This window comes from Palaemon carinicauda, unplaced genomic scaffold, assembly GCF_036898095.1.
Source record: "Palaemon carinicauda isolate YSFRI2023 unplaced genomic scaffold, ASM3689809v2 scaffold230, whole genome shotgun sequence".
Taxonomy (NCBI): Eukaryota; Metazoa; Arthropoda; class Malacostraca; order Decapoda; family Palaemonidae; genus Palaemon; species Palaemon carinicauda.
This window is the reverse complement of record NW_027169921.1, coordinates 159,100-175,389: the sequence shown is the minus strand read 5'-3', so window position 1 is coordinate 175,389 and position 16,290 is coordinate 159,100. Positions and strand designations below refer to the sequence as shown.

General features: G+C 46.0%; 1 long non-coding RNA gene across 2 annotated transcripts in view; it reads left to right on the top strand.

The window, feature by feature from the left end:
- The window catches only part of LOC137636110 (uncharacterized), a 53,432-nt gene that overhangs the window by 18,496 nt on the left and 18,646 nt on the right, over window positions 1-16,290 (top strand). The window contains exon 4 of one of the 2 annotated variants that reach the window (XR_011042940.1): window positions 7,343-7,427. This is a non-coding gene — a long non-coding RNA (uncharacterized lncRNA). Of the gene's footprint in view, window positions 1-7,342; window positions 7,554-16,290 lie in introns of those variants that run through there. The other variant, XR_011042939.1, reaches the window with a different exon arrangement.

Sequence of the window (16,290 nt, the reverse complement as noted above, 5' to 3'; positions counted from 1 at the left end):
CTTCGAAGGAAGAAAAACCCACGGCCTCTTCTTCCGTCGCCCAACCCTCCTCCGAAGCTCCTATACGTTCGGTCTCTTACGAGAGACTGTCAAGTAGTAGTGTAGACCAAGTTATTATTGACCAACCCTGGGTCTCGAGAGGTGATGTTGCTTCCCCTAGCGAAGCAGCCCCACCTCTCTCCCATGGTGAGGCCTTGTCACTAACTTCCCTTTTTCAGATGGGTTCGCCCTCCAAGGAAGCCCTACTGCAGTTCATCCGCATGGGTGCTTCTGTTAAGCAATTATCGTCACCGTCAGAGGTAGATCCCCCGACTTTTGTCTACGTTGTTGTGTCGAAGGTGTCTCATGCGGCGTCATCCATCTCCTCTGCCACTCCAAACTCCACAGCTGTAGCTGCCGACTTGGTTTCCCTCGTTCCTGACCATCCTACGAGGGGGAAACTTAAGTTCAACGTCGGTCTCTCCTGCAAGTGTTTCTTCCCCTCGGGGGAGTTCACTTATAGAGACTCCCCTTCGGAGTACTGCTGATGGTCAGCTTGCTGATCCAACAGCCCCCGGAGGGTGCATCCGTCGAAATACTCGCCTTCCTCTTCGCCTTAGAAGTCTCCCTTCGAGGCGCCTATTTGGTTCAACGTCATCACTGCAGTCCCCTGAAGAGGAGCCCCGGTCAGACCTGCATACATCATCCATCACTGCACCTGCAACCAGTCTTGTGACTTCGGTCCTGGACCTCTCTGCAGATAGTTTGCGATCTCCTTCAGTGGATGGTCGTCCTAACAAAGGACACGTCGACCATCCGTCCTCCAGACCTGCCGACCTTCCATCACCATTCCTGTCGCCTGTAGAGCCCACTGTAGTTCCACCTAAGAGCGCAGCTGCGCACCATCACACTCGCCCTGCGCACCACACGCCCAGACCTTCAGCGCCCACCAGCTGATCATCACTCTACAGTGCTTCGGCGTGCCCATCAACCTGCTCGCCTTCACAGACGGCAGCAGCCTCACACGCTTACGGGCTAACATTCACCGACACGTCGGTGCTCTCCTGCACGCTACATGCCCACGCGCCCACGATCACCTTCGCGCACACGCCCAGGGTCACCCACGCGCCAGCACACCACAGCGCACTTGCGCTCTCCTGTGCATACACGCCTACAATCTCCTGCGCGCCAACGCTCGCCCACGCGCCAGCACTCTCCTGCGTGCCAACGCTCTCCTATGCGCCAGCGCCCTCCCCCGCGCCAACGCTCTCCTACGCGCCAACATGTGCGCCCTTCATCACTCGCTCGCCAACCAGCGCGGCAAATACCTGCGCTCCATCACTCTCCAGTGCAAAAGTCTGTAGGTGAGACGACAACCACATTGCCGCCCTCACCTACGCGCCAACTTTCATCAGCGCGCCACCATGTGCCCACACGCCAACTCTGCACGCCACCATGTGCCCGCGCGCCAACGCTCTCCTACGGACGTGCGCCAACACACTCCTGCGCACCCACGCGTGCTCCAAGATTCTCCCACGCTCGCTCCAACTTTCTCCTGCGCGCGAACACGCGCACCAACAGGCACGAGCACGGATGTGTCATCCGGCAAGGTCGCCATCACCTGATTCCCCTCCCCGCAAACGCATTCCAACGCGCACTGCGGGAGAAGGGAGACACTTTCAAGCAGAGGGGTTCAGGATTTCTAAACTGCTGTCTAAGGCAGACCCACCTATTACAGTGATTCCTTGTAGGGAACCTTCTGTCCCTTTCCCTTCAGGGAATGAGTCTGACAGTGCATCCGTCAGCCAGCAGCCCTGGTTCAGTGCCTTAGTCAGAGCCGTAACAGGCTTTCAAGCCTGTCCTGTCTGATCGCTCATCAGAGCGACCCATAGCTCTAGATCTAAGGCACGGAACCATGGCTTCCTCTACCCCTTTGAAGAGGAAAAGAGGAGTTTCTGACGCGATCACTTCCCCGAGGGCGAAGCTGACTCCATGCAGACCATCGAGACAAGTTCCTCCTGTTTCTCAGAGAGAGACTCCATCCCTGTCGGACGAAGACCTCCCGTCACCAAGGGAACCGCGCGTGGAGAGAGACTCCTCTATCGCACCAATGGAGGAAACCTCTCCACGCCAAGAGTTCCCCGCAATCTGAGATCAGGAGGGACATGCCACAAAGATCATAGATGTTGGAGTCTTGCCTCCTTCCTCGGAAGGAATCCAAAGACACTAAAACACTGCCAAAGTCCTCCACTAGGGCTAGAATGGAGACTGCCAGCCACTCAGGGAATGTCCGCTATTCACCCCAAGAAGAGCCTTTGGGGATAGGAGACTTTGCTGCAAGTCCTACAGCAGGAGACCACCAAGAGTCAGAGCATGCATTCTGGCAGGTTCTGACTCTAATGAGGGTTCTCAATGGGTTTTCCGACCCAGAGATACCACCTCGACAGGGCAAAGACACGGTCTTAGACCGCGTCTTTGGTACTCAGAATCCCTCAAAGACCAGTGCAGCCCTGCCCTGGTCTCAAGGGTTGAAGAGTACCAGGGATAAGATCTCCCTACAGCTCTCTGACTTTTCCTCCTCCAACTGTGCCGGTACCACGAACAAGCTCCTCCCACCTCGCGAACAGCAGAGTACTGTACAGTACTTCAAGATCCTGGAGGAACCCAGTTCAGCTCTTCCTCTTCACCACACTCTGGAAGAGCTAACCAGGGGAATCCCTCTTGAGAGGCTCCAACCGGGAGGTCTCGTTCTCGACAACCTAGATCCTTAATCAGGTGGTCAACAAGTATGCTATGCAAGCTACTTCGTGGCTGGACATCTGGTTAGGGACCTTGGGTATCCTGATACGGTCCAAGGATTTTTCCAAGGAACATACTAGGAAAGCTATGGAAACCTTCCTTCTCTCAGGCACTCGCACGATCGAGTTTCTTGCCCACCAAGTCTTGAACTTGTGGGCAAACGCCATCTTGAAACGTCGAGATACAGTGTCTGAGAGGTTCCACCAGAATGTCCCTATCGTCGAGATAAACAGGCTCAGACATTCCTCCCTAGAGGGGTCCCATCTGTTTGAGCTTAAGGATGTGGAACTTGCTGCTGAGAGGTGGAGTCTCCTCCATAAGGCTTTAACACCCCAACAGTCCCGTCCAACCAAGACCGTAACGACGACGAAAACAGCAACGAAGACTGTGATGTCTAAGCCTTTTCTTGTCAAGGACAGGAAAGGTAAAAAGTCCTCCAGGGGAAGAAAGAATCCTAGAGGGAGCAGCCGAGGCCGCAAACGCTAGGATAGGCATTCCCCCTGCATTTTCACCACGGAGGGTGATGCTTACAAAGTTGCTCAGACAGGTGGAAGCAACTTGGGGGCAATTCCTGGACAATCTCCTTGATCCGTCTAGGTCTGCGTCCTGTTCATAACATCTCTACCTCCCCTACCTCCCCTACCTCCCCTGACCAGGAATCCAGTGCCATGGGATCACCAAGGGGGCAAGCCCTTCGAGCAGAAGTCCAGATTCTGTTGAAGAAGGGCGCTCTCCAAGAGGTCCTCGATGGATCCCCAGGCTTCTTCAGTCGACTCTTTCTTGTAAGAAAGGCCTCTGGAACCTGGAGACCAGTCATCGACCTGTCAGCCCTGAACAAGTTTGTCAAACAAACTCCGTTCAGCATGGAGACGGCAGACACGGTCAGACTAGGAGTAAGACCGCAAGACTTGATGTATACGCTGGACTTAAGATTCAGCCTAGACAACAGAAAGTACCAGTTCAAGGTGCTGTGCTTTGGTCTTTCCACAGCACCACAAGTTTTCATCAGAGTGTTTACCCTAGTATCATCTTGGGCACACAGGATTGACATCCGTCTCTTCCGTTATCTGGACGACTGGCTGATCCTAGCGGACTCGGTGTCGACCCTTCTTCAACACCGAGACAAACTTCTGAGACTTTGCCAGTATCTAGGGATCATGGTAAATCTCGAAAAGTGTTCTCTACTCAGAGACTGGTATACTTAGGCATGATCATAGACACCAATCTCAACAAAGCCTTCCCATCAGGCGACAGGATAACAAGGCTTAGAAAGGCCACAAGACCTTTTCTCAGACGAGAAGAACTTCCGGCCTATTCGTGGTTACGTCTCCTTGGTCACATTTCATCGTTGGCCCGTCTAGTTCCCAATGGTCGCCTCAGGATGAGATCCCTCCAGTGGCGACTCAAGTCCCGGTGGAATCAATCCCACGAATCCTCGGACATCCAGATCCCCATGGGACCTGCGGAACTGACAGACCTCTAGTGACAGACGAGAATCTACAAAAAGGGGTGGACCTTCCTGTCCCCCCCCCCACGGATTTGATGCTGTTCTGGGACGCTTCTAAAAAAAGGGTAGGGGCCCCACGTGCTGCACCACACGACCTCAGGCCTCTGGTCAGAGTCAGAAAAGTACCTCCACATAAATGTCCTAGAGATGAAGGCCATCTTTTTTGGCCCTTCAACAGTTCCAACAGTTTCTGGCAAGCCACTCATTGGTGGTGATGAGCGACAACACCACAGTAGTGGCTTACATCAACAAGTGAGGAGGTACTTTTTCGCAGCAGCTCTCCCATCTAGCAGTAGAGATACTGAGATGGGCCGAAATCCACTCGATACCACTATCGGCACGCTTCATTCCAGGCAAAAGGAATGTGCTCGCCCTCAACCTGAGCAGAGCATCTTATATAGTGAGTACCGAGTGGTCTTTGGATCATATAGTAGCCAACAAAGTCCTGACTTTTTCTCCGACTCTGGATCTTTTCGCAACGGCCCTGAACCTCAAGCTCACGCTGTACTGTTCCCCAGTCCCAGACCCCAGGCTCTCTGGCAAGATGCTTACCAACAACGGTCGGACAACATCGACGTTTACGCCTTTTTCCTCGTTCTGTCTGAGGAGGAGGGTACTCAACAAGAGCAGAACATTGGTCAATCTTTCAATGACTCATAGCTCAGCTATGGCATCACGCAGAATGGTTCCCGGACCTTCTGCAACTCCTAATGGAGCCACCAAGAGAACTCCCTCCACGACACAATCTACTCAAACAACCACACACCAACATCTTCCACAAATCCGTAGCGCGACTTCATGCCTGGAGACTATCCAGCATCTTCTCTCTGAGAGAGGATTTTCGCAACAAGTTGTGATTTGGATGTCTGGCCATCTGCGGAAATCATCAGCAGCAGTCTTCCAGGCAAAGTGGAAAGTCTTCTGTGGTTGGTGTGGAACGGGTATCTCTCCACTCGATGCCACTATTCCAGCAATAGGGAAGTTCCTCGTGTATTTGCGTGAAGAAATGCGCCTATCAGTCTCGGCAGTGAAAGGCTATCGCTCAGCCTTAAGCCTCGCCTTCAGACTGAAGGGAATTGACATTTCTTCATCGCTAAAACTTTCTCTACTCATACGGAGTTAAGAACTTACCTGCCCTCAGTCAGAAGTGAGACCTCCCCCATGGAACGTGGTTCGAGTTCTCGGGTCTCTTAAGAGACCTCCTTATGAACTATTACGCCAGGCAACAGATCGCCAACTGACTTGAAAGACGGTGTTCCTGCTAGCTTTGGCCTCGGCCAAGCGAGTCGGTGAACTTCACAGTCTCTCATACCACATCGCCCATTCAAGGGATGGGGAGAGGTAACGTCCAGCTTCGTCCCTGAGTTTATTGCTAAGACTCGGAACCTGGGAGTAGCGGATCATCGATTCGACTCCCTCCGGATTTCTAGTCACCATACCGTAACAGATGACCCAGACCATCTCTTACTATGCCCCGTAAAGAGCTTGAGGCTGTACCTCAAGAGAAATGCCGCAGCCCGTCCTCATGTGCCAGCACTACTCGTCGGCACAGGAAGGACTAAGAGGAGGGTCACCAAGAACACCATCTCAGCATGGATTCGCAGGGTCATTGACCTTGCACTGAATCCAGACCCTCCTCTGTCACATCCCCCCAGAGCATATGATGTCAGCGGCATTGCTACGTCCCTGGCCTTCATAAGAAATTATTCAGTGACGCAGGTTCTTCAAGCTGGGGTGTGGAAACGTCATAACACGTTCACATCCCACTACATGCAAGACGTGACCCACAGGAGAGACTATATGTTTTCTATCGGTCCTGTGGTGGCTGCACAAGAGTTAGTTTAAAACCTCAAGCTCCTTATTGGACAAGTAGCAGAAGGTTGAGGGTATTGTTACCAAGTTTTAGTCTGCATGAATAAAAAGGTTTGACTGGCCCTTATTCTTTTATCAACATCCTCTCTCTTGGTGAAAGCAGCATCCTGGGTTCTCTGCATAGCTGACCTCAAACCACTGCGGGTAAACCATGCTCCCTTGTGTACCTAATATTAAGATTAATACCAACGTACCCTGACGAGGTGGTATTGGGAAAGTCCTAATGCACAGTTATCCATTTAAGAACTTCGGTACAACTTTCTAGGACAAGTCACACTTCTTCATACCTTCACACACAGCTTGCGTAGGCCGCAGACCTTACGTAGCAAGGTTTTAGCGAGGTGCAGGGGCTCCTTATTTCTTGAGTGCTAACACACAGATAAGGAGCCCCCGGGCAAAGCCAAAAAGCCAGACTGGCACGGACGTCCACCCTTCCTAATGGGTGAGTCATCCCTATTAAATAGCGTGGTTTGTATTCCAGTTACGGAACAAATGACATTCGTAGATTATTTGTATTTTTCCTAACTATACAAACCTTAGCTATTTAACCAAACTTACCCGCCAGCCCTATCCTTATTGAAGTCCTACCTGCAAGCAAAGTGAGCTCAATCACAGATGTGTGAGGGGGGAGCGGTAGCAAGCTACCCTCCCTACCCTCGCTAACTAGCGGTGTGGGTAGTTAACCCTCGTTAAGAATTAATGGCTCGTCATTTCAGCTACGCTGAAAGTAATACCCCTATTAAATAGCCAAGGTTTGTATAGTTAGGAAAAATACAAATTATCTACAAATTTGTCATTTTAATTTGCTCCTGCCGTACCACAGGACGTTGGCAGCACTCCCGGACATGTAATTTTGTAGTTTAACATGTTAAGAATTAGCCCAAAGAATATCGAGGTCTAAGTCAGTAACTGGCCAGTGGAAGTGTCGGGCTACAACATCAATGAAGGGTTAACAGAAATGTCATTATTGTATAGTGTGTGTGTTATAAAGTATACATACAATGCCTGCTTTTGTGGCCCCATATCATAAGATGGGACTTCCTTGTACATTATATTCTTAATACTGTATACTATTTAAAAGGCTAAGATAGGAAGTATAGGCGAGTGGTATTTATTTATAAGAATGCATTTATCTGTATTACTAATACTGTACAATTTAAAACTAAAATAATTTAAATCTTTCAGATGGATGCCTGCAGAACATGGAGGAGGACGATGATGATAAGTCCGTGCCTACTGGACGACGGTGATGTTTTTTTTTTTTTTTCGGGTAGGCCAGGCCCAGCAACTACCAAGATCATATTGATGGATACTAAAGATACGTCTTGCAAGATAAAGTCTGCCACCAATACCTGTCTGCAGTGGCCAGTGTCATGATAACGCCAAACCTGAGGCCTTTGTCCTGCAGTGGATTAGAAACAGCTGCATTTTTTGTTGTGTATTACAAAGTTGTTCCGTACTGGAATACAAACCTACGCTATCTATTTAGGGGTATTACTTTCTGCGAAGCTGAAATGACGACCCATTAAAATTTAGCTAGGGTTAACTACCCACACCGGTAGTTAGCGGGGTTAGCATGTTAACGCTCCCATTCACACACTGGTGATTTAGCTCACTTTTAGCTCGGATGGAGACCGGTTGTATCTGCTCTTCCTCCTAGCCTATTTTGGACTGCCATTAACTTTTGTCTTTTGACTTTTTCCTATCTCATATATATATACACACACACACACATATATATATATATATATATATATATATATATATATATATATATATATATATATATATATATATATATATATCAAAACATTCTTAATGTTTATGTATTTATATATGTAGAAATGTTGTAAGTTTCCTTTCCAGTGTTTGTGCTGTGCGTGTGATACGTAACGACAGGTTCTCAAGACACTGGTGCAATGCAGGGGAACCTTCCCCTCCAACCTCTACCCCCTTGTCCACCGGTCTTCCCCATCGGCAGATAACCTACCGTTGACTCGGCCGCCACCGCTGGGAAATCGTCATCGTTTGGACCCTCCTCGTTCAACTGTTGCATTCGCCTTTCCCTCTTCCTACGGGAAACTTATAGATTACTGAGCGAAGGGAGTGTGACCTCTCAGAGATTGACTTCGGTCTTTCTCTTCTCAAGGGCGTTCACCTTCCATGGGCCTCCAATAGTGTACTTACGAGGGAAGCACCTTTCCCGTTGTTAGGTTAGGTTGCGCTTTCGATTGTTTTCTCAATTATTTAAGCGAAATTATAATTGCTTGTATTGGTAGGAGAACCAGAATTTAATCACTCCCTATGGTGAGCATTGAAATTGTCAACAGAGACAAAAGAGGCCTTTCTATCATCTTGTATCTAAGCCATAACGGTAAGAAGACAATTGAAGATAAAACCATCCACATTCAAAGCAGCACTTATGAGGAGCTGGGTACTCTGTCTTAGTATACACTGCCATTCCCCTGGCCCTAGGAAAGGCATCCCTTTTCAAAATTATTGGCTTCCTTAAACCAGTTATAAGAAGCTCAGATGAGTGCATCATATTAGGAACCAAAGTTTTTGAGCCCTAAAGAACATCTTACTGTCTGGATGCAGTTATAAGGTCTTGAATATCTGTTTGAAGACCACGAATATTGCAATATAGCAGATGACATGGACGAAATTCAAGACATACTGGCCCCGGATTTTGCTCGATGTCTCCAGACAGCATAAGAATTAATGGTAATAAAAAAAGATACTCATACTTAAAAACTAAATTAACAAGAATGATAACGAAAACAATATGTAGAGAATTATAAATAAAGAAATTGATGAAACCCATAGAATATAGAAAAAATATCAGAAAAACTGGTCAACATGGAGGAGCCGATACACCATGCAAGGCTAAATACCCTTCAGGATAGCCACTTCAACTAACGTGAAAATAGTAAGGATGGTCTTGAAAAGAAAAAGAAACGGATGAGTAAAAGACAACCTCTTGGTAAACCACCAGGCATCCATGGCCCTTCTATTAAGCCTGCCCAACACCATTAAAAAAAAAGGTAGAATAGTGTGCTCGAGTGTACCCTCAAACAAGAGAACTGTAACCCAAGAGTAAGACCATGGTACAGAGGCTATGGCACTACTCAAGACTAGAGAACAATGGTTTGATTTAGGAGTGTCCTTCTAGAAGAGCTACTTATCATTGCTAAAGTCTCTCTTCTACCCTTACCAAGATGAAAGTAGCCACTGAACAATTACAGTACAGTAATTAGCCCCTTGAGCAAGGAAGAATTTTGGTAATCTCAGTGTTGTCAGGTGTATGAGGAAAGACGAGAATGTGTAAAGAATAAGCCAGACTATTCGGTGTATGTGTAGGCAAAAAAAGAAATGAGCTTGAACCAAGGAAATGGATCCAATGTATTACTGTCTCGCCAGTCTAAGGATCCAATAGCTCTCTTAGCGGTCGTATCTGAACTGGTGGTCGGACCGCATCAGCTGCTTCCAAACCCCGAAGCTTTCCTAACTACGCATTCTTCTTCACTTACCTTCTCCTTCCTTAACTACTAGAGTAGGGAAGTCGAATAGGATAATTACGGAAACTAACACTTGTCAGAATTCAGGCAGGAACATTGTTCAGCCAGATAAATCCTTACGCCCTGCCATCTCAGCTTGGGATGACATCATCACGGCCGCTAAGTTTTCTGCGCAAGAAGAATTTTCTTCACGTGCAAGACAAGCGTACAACTAATCCCAGGGTATTCCCGGCAAGGTCAAATCATGTGCTGGTTTTAGGCAAGAGAACTTTTCTCCAACACATCAAGGTTGAGATATCCTCCCTAAAAGGTCTAGGCGGTGGCCCAAACTGTGACCCCCGTGGATATGAATGATCGTCTGCTCGGGATTCCCCTTCACGAATATTGAGAGGAAGAGATGTGAAAAAAATCTCTTGCCCTACGGAACTCCAGTCAACCTTGCTAAGAAGTGTAACGAGGTCCGTGTCGAAGACAAGGCAGAGGCCTTCCAGTCGACAAACCTTTTGCTTGTACGGTAATAGTCCAAATCCGGGAAAGGAAACCCATACTTCAGCTGCACATATTGAGCCAGGAAAAAGTTTCCTTGGGCCTCTCTCCACCTTCTTATATCGCCTCAATATGTTTACAGCTAGAGAAGGGAAGAACGTTCGAGATGAATTAGGTAATCCTTATAACCTTGACAACGGGACTATTGTCAACCCTACGCTGGCCGCTGCTAAGAGCATTGGTGCCAACCCAACAGAGGTAAACCCTTTAGGAAACCACCTTGTCGGTCAGAGACGCCTTAAGCTACGAGCATTAGAAGCATCATCCATCACCTAGAGAATATAACAGTCTCTCCACATGAGAAACCTGCCGCTGAGGAAAAACCGGGAGAAAGGATTCCAGAAGCAAGCACGGAATCCTGAACGCAAGTACGTACTAAACCTCTTTAGACAAACTAGAGAGAGTAACCCTGTTTAACATGCAGCTCTTGGCTTCTGAGAATTCTTGAAGCCAACAGGTCCCAGGGTTATTACCTCTGGCCCCGTTTGAGCAGAGAAATTTATTTGCACCATCAATGGTCTTTCAGAGCCCATTTCTGTTCCAAGTGAACTTTACTAGCCTAGTTCCATCTGCCTAGACAAAGGACGTACCTACATTTCCCTCCGTTTTTTCAAGCACTGAAATGGTAAACATGGAATTAGCAGCAATGTTTGCGATCCATACCTGTTCATGGCTTGACCATTGGTCTAGAGCAACACTGTATCCTGTGATGCGACTACGGAAAATCAAAAGGATCGTTATGTCCTATGTCAATTAGAAGATTTGTCATGAGCAGGGTCAAAACCCCAAGAAATCTTTTCACTTCAGGCCGTCCCTCTATGGGGGAACTGTCTTAAAAAGGTGTGATGTAATCTTGGCCAGAGGCTTGGAACAGCTGCCCCCTGGAGAGTTATAAGTCTGATTTGGTAAATTCCCCCTATCTGCTCTCCCAGACAGAGGTAGTAGGTAATAGTAAAGATAGTAAGATGGGAACAAACTACCTTGGTAGGAAGAGATACAACAACTGGTATGCCACCCTCTCAGCTCCCACAGAGAGAATTGTGTAAGATACAATCATATCCAGTAGTTCAAACTACTCTGACCACGGGAAGGTAAAGGCTGCAGGTTCAATGGCTCCTACTAGTAATATGTGCGTTCCCGGGCTTACCTTAGGTAGGGAGTGGATGTTAAAGTGCGGTAGGAGATTGTAAAATTGGTCGAGGACCAGTCTCTGAACCTTGATATAGCATGTTCAGGATATAGGTCTCCCCTTTTTCTTTCCTTTACTCCCATGGTTAGACTAGCTACGTCTCCACTAACTGTGTTGCGGAGGACATCTCTGGCCTCCGGTGTTAGACATCCACTTCCTCAAGAGTATTCTAATACCAGCTGCGGGCAAGGGAAGAACCTGGTTCAAGTTTCCATTTCACTGAGCCTCACAGTAGGAGGTCGGATTTCGTTTGGATTTATCCCATTTCTTTTTTATTTTGTAGTTGGGAATAGAGAAAAGTTGGTTTCAGGCTGTTGGTTACCCAAAGCTCTGGTGAGGTACTAACTGCAAGCCCTTACCAAGGCTACCTGAAGGAAAATCTCTTAACCCTTTTACCCCCGGGGTATTTGGAAATTTCCAACCCTTAACCCCCAGGGGGTTATTTTTTTCCCAACACATTTTGCAGTATATTTTCTTTAAATTGCTCTAACAGCCTTAATTTTTGTCATAGAGAGGTCAGGTTGGTCTCATTCTCTTGGAAAATGCCTGAATTTTCTGAAAAAAATTATCAAAAAATATGAAAAACTAATTTTTATAGCATTTTTTTGCAAGGACGTACCGGTACGTCCATGGGGGTAAAGGGATGGCTTTTGTGAAACGTACCAGTACGTCCTTTGGGGGTAAAAGGGTTAAGATACTACCTTCTGAGAAGAAGACTACTATCTCAAACATATACCCTTGACTAGACTCAAGATCATGATAGGAAAATTAGGTTATGGAAGTATGGGCCCTTTAATTCTCTAGAATATGGAATGGAGCCATCCCCACTTGGTGCCGTCAGATGTCTGACCATAAACCGGAAACTTTCCTGTTTTCATAAAGAAAGATCATTCCCAAAACCAGATTTTAGATGACGGAACCTTATTTCTCCGGGAAAATATTTACCCATCCTGAGAAGCTATGTCTTGGCTATATACGAGAGTATCCTCGATGAGGGTCTTGTTTAGCCTCGGAAGACTATGAGTACACAGAACCCCTCCTCTATCAGAGGAACCTTGGCTTCCCATATCCTTGGAGGACCATGTTGTATCAAGAATAAAAGCTCAACTGTGAAGTCGTAAGTTGACCTCCTGTCTTTCCCATCCATCTGTTAAACAGGACTTCGGTACTCCCTTCCGAGGCTAGATAGCTTCTCCGGAAAAGCTAAGAAGTCGCTTATGGATAAGGACTTTTAGAGCCGTGAGATACGCATTTACTCCTGTCAGGAAGCCTGGCATAGATATTTATGGAGAGGCCTAAACCAGTTATTCCCCCTGCGGAGTCGGGTCATCACCGAGTAGGAGCGGTCATAACTATATACGAGTATGAACCAGGTATGACCAGTAGAGTTATGTCCTCCATACCTCCTAATTAAGCTTGCCCTTAAATGTTTTCCTGTCCTGAATCTTTTAATTTTGCCGGATTTCTTGTCACCCAACGTTCTCAACCAATACTTTGGTAATGGCTGACGTCGTCCTCCCCCCTTGACTCAGGAATATAAGACCAGGAGATCCAACGAAGTCAGATGGACACCACAACTTCTTGAATGTAAGAAACCGTCATCAGGTCTGAAACTTCTCAAGATAAACTCGAGCAGACGACCAAACCGATAAAAGAGTGCTGTAAGGAATCGCTCTTAGACTAGTTGCAGTGGGTTTACTTGACGTGTAACATATGAATCTAACGGTAGTCTTCCTTGGAAATAGTTAGTCAGCAACAAAGACTGTTCAGGTCAAATAGAACTCTTACTAGGGATTATTCTAGAGTGGGGAGCCTTCCAAGACGACTACTTGATCAAGGACTGTTTGGCAATTTTGAAACAGATCTAGTTCTAGAATCTGAAGTGAGTCCTTGTTTGAGGTAATTAGGACTCTCCTCCACCGGGAAGAACTAACGACATGTTATCAGTGAATCTGCCACCTTTCCTGTTTCTGGTTCTATGATCAAATCCAAACTCCGGTGAGAAAAGATCTCAGGTTACTTCTTTCACATTAGCGTCTCTCAAAGAGGTTTCCAATCCCACGAATAACTAATTTTTCTGTCCCGTAGAGCAGTGTTAGTTTTTCTGATAGAACAAATAGCTGAGACATATCACTCCCTCTTTGTTCACGAGCTCTGGCCACTCCAGAAGAAATTAGTCAGTGACACGGTCTCTCAATAAGTAATAAAGACTTTCAGAAGAATCTATGCATGCTTAGGGAAAGTGTCTCTAGGGACCCCCCCTAAGCACACAATTTATATGGGATTTCCGTAACCTTAGTGTTCCGCAAAACTACTTAGTAATACTAGACCCCCAAACCATTTTGTTCGAGTTTTGACCGGTCCTAAGAATGTGTTCAGAAACACCGTCTCTGATTAAGGGAAACTATCGTAAGAGTTCATACATCCTCGGGAAGCGTCGCTAGGGCTAAGAACACAATACATGTAGGCTTGCCGCAACCTCAGCGTTCCGCAAAACCACTCTGTAGTATATGTCCTCAAACTGGTGAATGGAAGGGAAAACCCATCTTCGGACAATTACCTTAAAGGTGGCACATTCAAGCCTTTGGACACCCTCTTGATAGGTATTATGATAGTCACACAACAAATTACCTAACTGTCAGTTCTCATGGGACATGTGCTGGTTCTAGCCTCAAGCCTAATTGTTCTCGTCATTATTTGCTAAAGAATTTCAAGGCAGATGATGATCTTGATTGGACTCGAAGCCTGCTTTGGGTTTTCACCTCTTTCCTTCAGTATTTAATGATATACTAAAAAATGGTTCTTTTATTATGTATTACTTGATGTTCATACCACTTTACCCCTGGCAAAGATTCCCATTTTGGATTTGAACGAGCAGCCTTGCCTCGTTGTGAGCCGGATACTCTGTTCTCTGACAGTACTCTTTGATTGCTTACTGTTACTTACAGTAATTGTATCAGGGAAGGGTATAACGCTCAACTTCATGGATACTTCACTCCTGAGGAGAATTGGAAGTTTGGCTTTGCCTTTTTACAAGCCTGCTAAACTGCCCTCTTAACAATTTGCTTCGATCTTTTGTTATTACTTATGTTAATTAGATTTTCAAGAGAGGAAGGGTTATACCTCTTAACTTTATGGAGACCTTCCTCCTAAGGAAAACTCCATATAAATGACTCAAAAGTTTTTATCTGCATAGGAGTAAACTGCAAATTTTCAATATTAAACTTACCCGATAATCATGTAGCTGTCAACTCCGTTGCCCGACAGAATTCTACGGGAGGGATACGCCAGCTATCACTATACTAGAAGGGGGTGTACTCACAAGCGCCACCTGTGGCCAGGTACTACAGTACTTGTTGTTGACGCCACCTCACTTTTTCCTCTGTCGTGCTTCCGGCAAGACGTTCTTGGATACGCTTATGATTTTGGAGTATTGTTCACGGTTTGGTGAAGTATTTCTCTAAAATTTGCAGCTATTCGCTATACTGGAAACTTCTATATTAGCTTAGTTAGCTTTTGGAATTAATTTGATTAATTATGGTGACGAAGAGAGTATGAACTCTCTTTCACCTTTAAATGGCCGACCCTTCCCTTAGACGGAAGTGTTGGTGTCTAAGAGAGTATAGACTCTCTTTCTTAATTTTGCTTAACAAAAGTTATAGATTTATTTTATATCTCTCCGCCTTTTATAGGCGTCTTCGATTAACTTCCTTTTATTATAAACTTATTAAAATTAATTTTTATATTTGTTTATATTCGACCTTTCCTAATAGTAGGCGGTCTTTTCTTGGTACCGAAGTTAATTAACATTGAGCCCGTCATTTCGGTTTTACCTGTTAACATATTTTGCTATTTTAATGTTTTTGAAAGAATTTCTTTGATAGTCTCGTACTGTTTTCAAAGTTGAACTAACGTTTTGTTTTGTCTCTGCAGTTGTTGACGTTCAGAACGTTCAACTTGCGCTCTATCGTCACGATAGAGAGAGAATTTTCACGGTGTCACGTTGCAGTAAGAGTAACCGTGTCTAGCGTTTTGTTCATTCTTTCTTAACTTAATGGTTTTAATTCTAATAAATTGGGAAATATTTCAGTTTTTTTCCTTTAACAATAATATGTTTTAATGATATATATGATTGGGCTCTTCTCTCAGGTTCTAAGTCAAGAGAGAGAGAGAGAGAGAGAGAGAGAGATAGAGACGGAGGGAGAAAGAGGAGGATAAACGTTTCGTTCAAGCGAGTAACGTTGTTATCGTTTTTGCTCTTCTCCCTAGTCTCTTTAGGGGAAGAAGGTAAACGTTTCTAGAGTTTTTTCTTGTTCTCAAGCTTTATGCGGTGAGAGATTTTAAACGTAGTTTATTTGATCTAGTGTTTAGTCTCTTTCCAGCCACTGAATTATTTATCTTTCATTAGATTTTTCTGTTACATTGTAATTCTGTTTTCGCAATTACTAACTTTTGAGAAAGGATAGAATTGCGTGTTTCAGGTACAAACCACTTAAAGTTTCGAGTTCAGTGAAATAAGTGCAAACAGAAAATCAAAAGTGATAAGTGATTAGCGCAAAGTGTGTCAGTGTTGTGCGTGAGGGTACTTCTGTGCGTGCCAGTCGTCCTCCCAGTCCGGGACCTCTTGCAAGCTCCCAAGCCCAGGGGAGAAGCAATGTCGAAGGGCAAAAGGGTTCGGCAGGCCTTGATCGGCGCACAGAAGTATCCTCGGTGGTTGCGGGCGTGTCTTACAGAGACCGTCACTCCCACCCGCAGACGATTGAGCCCTTATTTTGCTCGTCTGCAGAAGAAATTTCGGGGAGAAAACGCTGGTCTCAGGTCTCAAGACCTCTTAAACGTAAAGTCCAGACCTATGCCAGACGTACGAAGTTAGAGTTCAA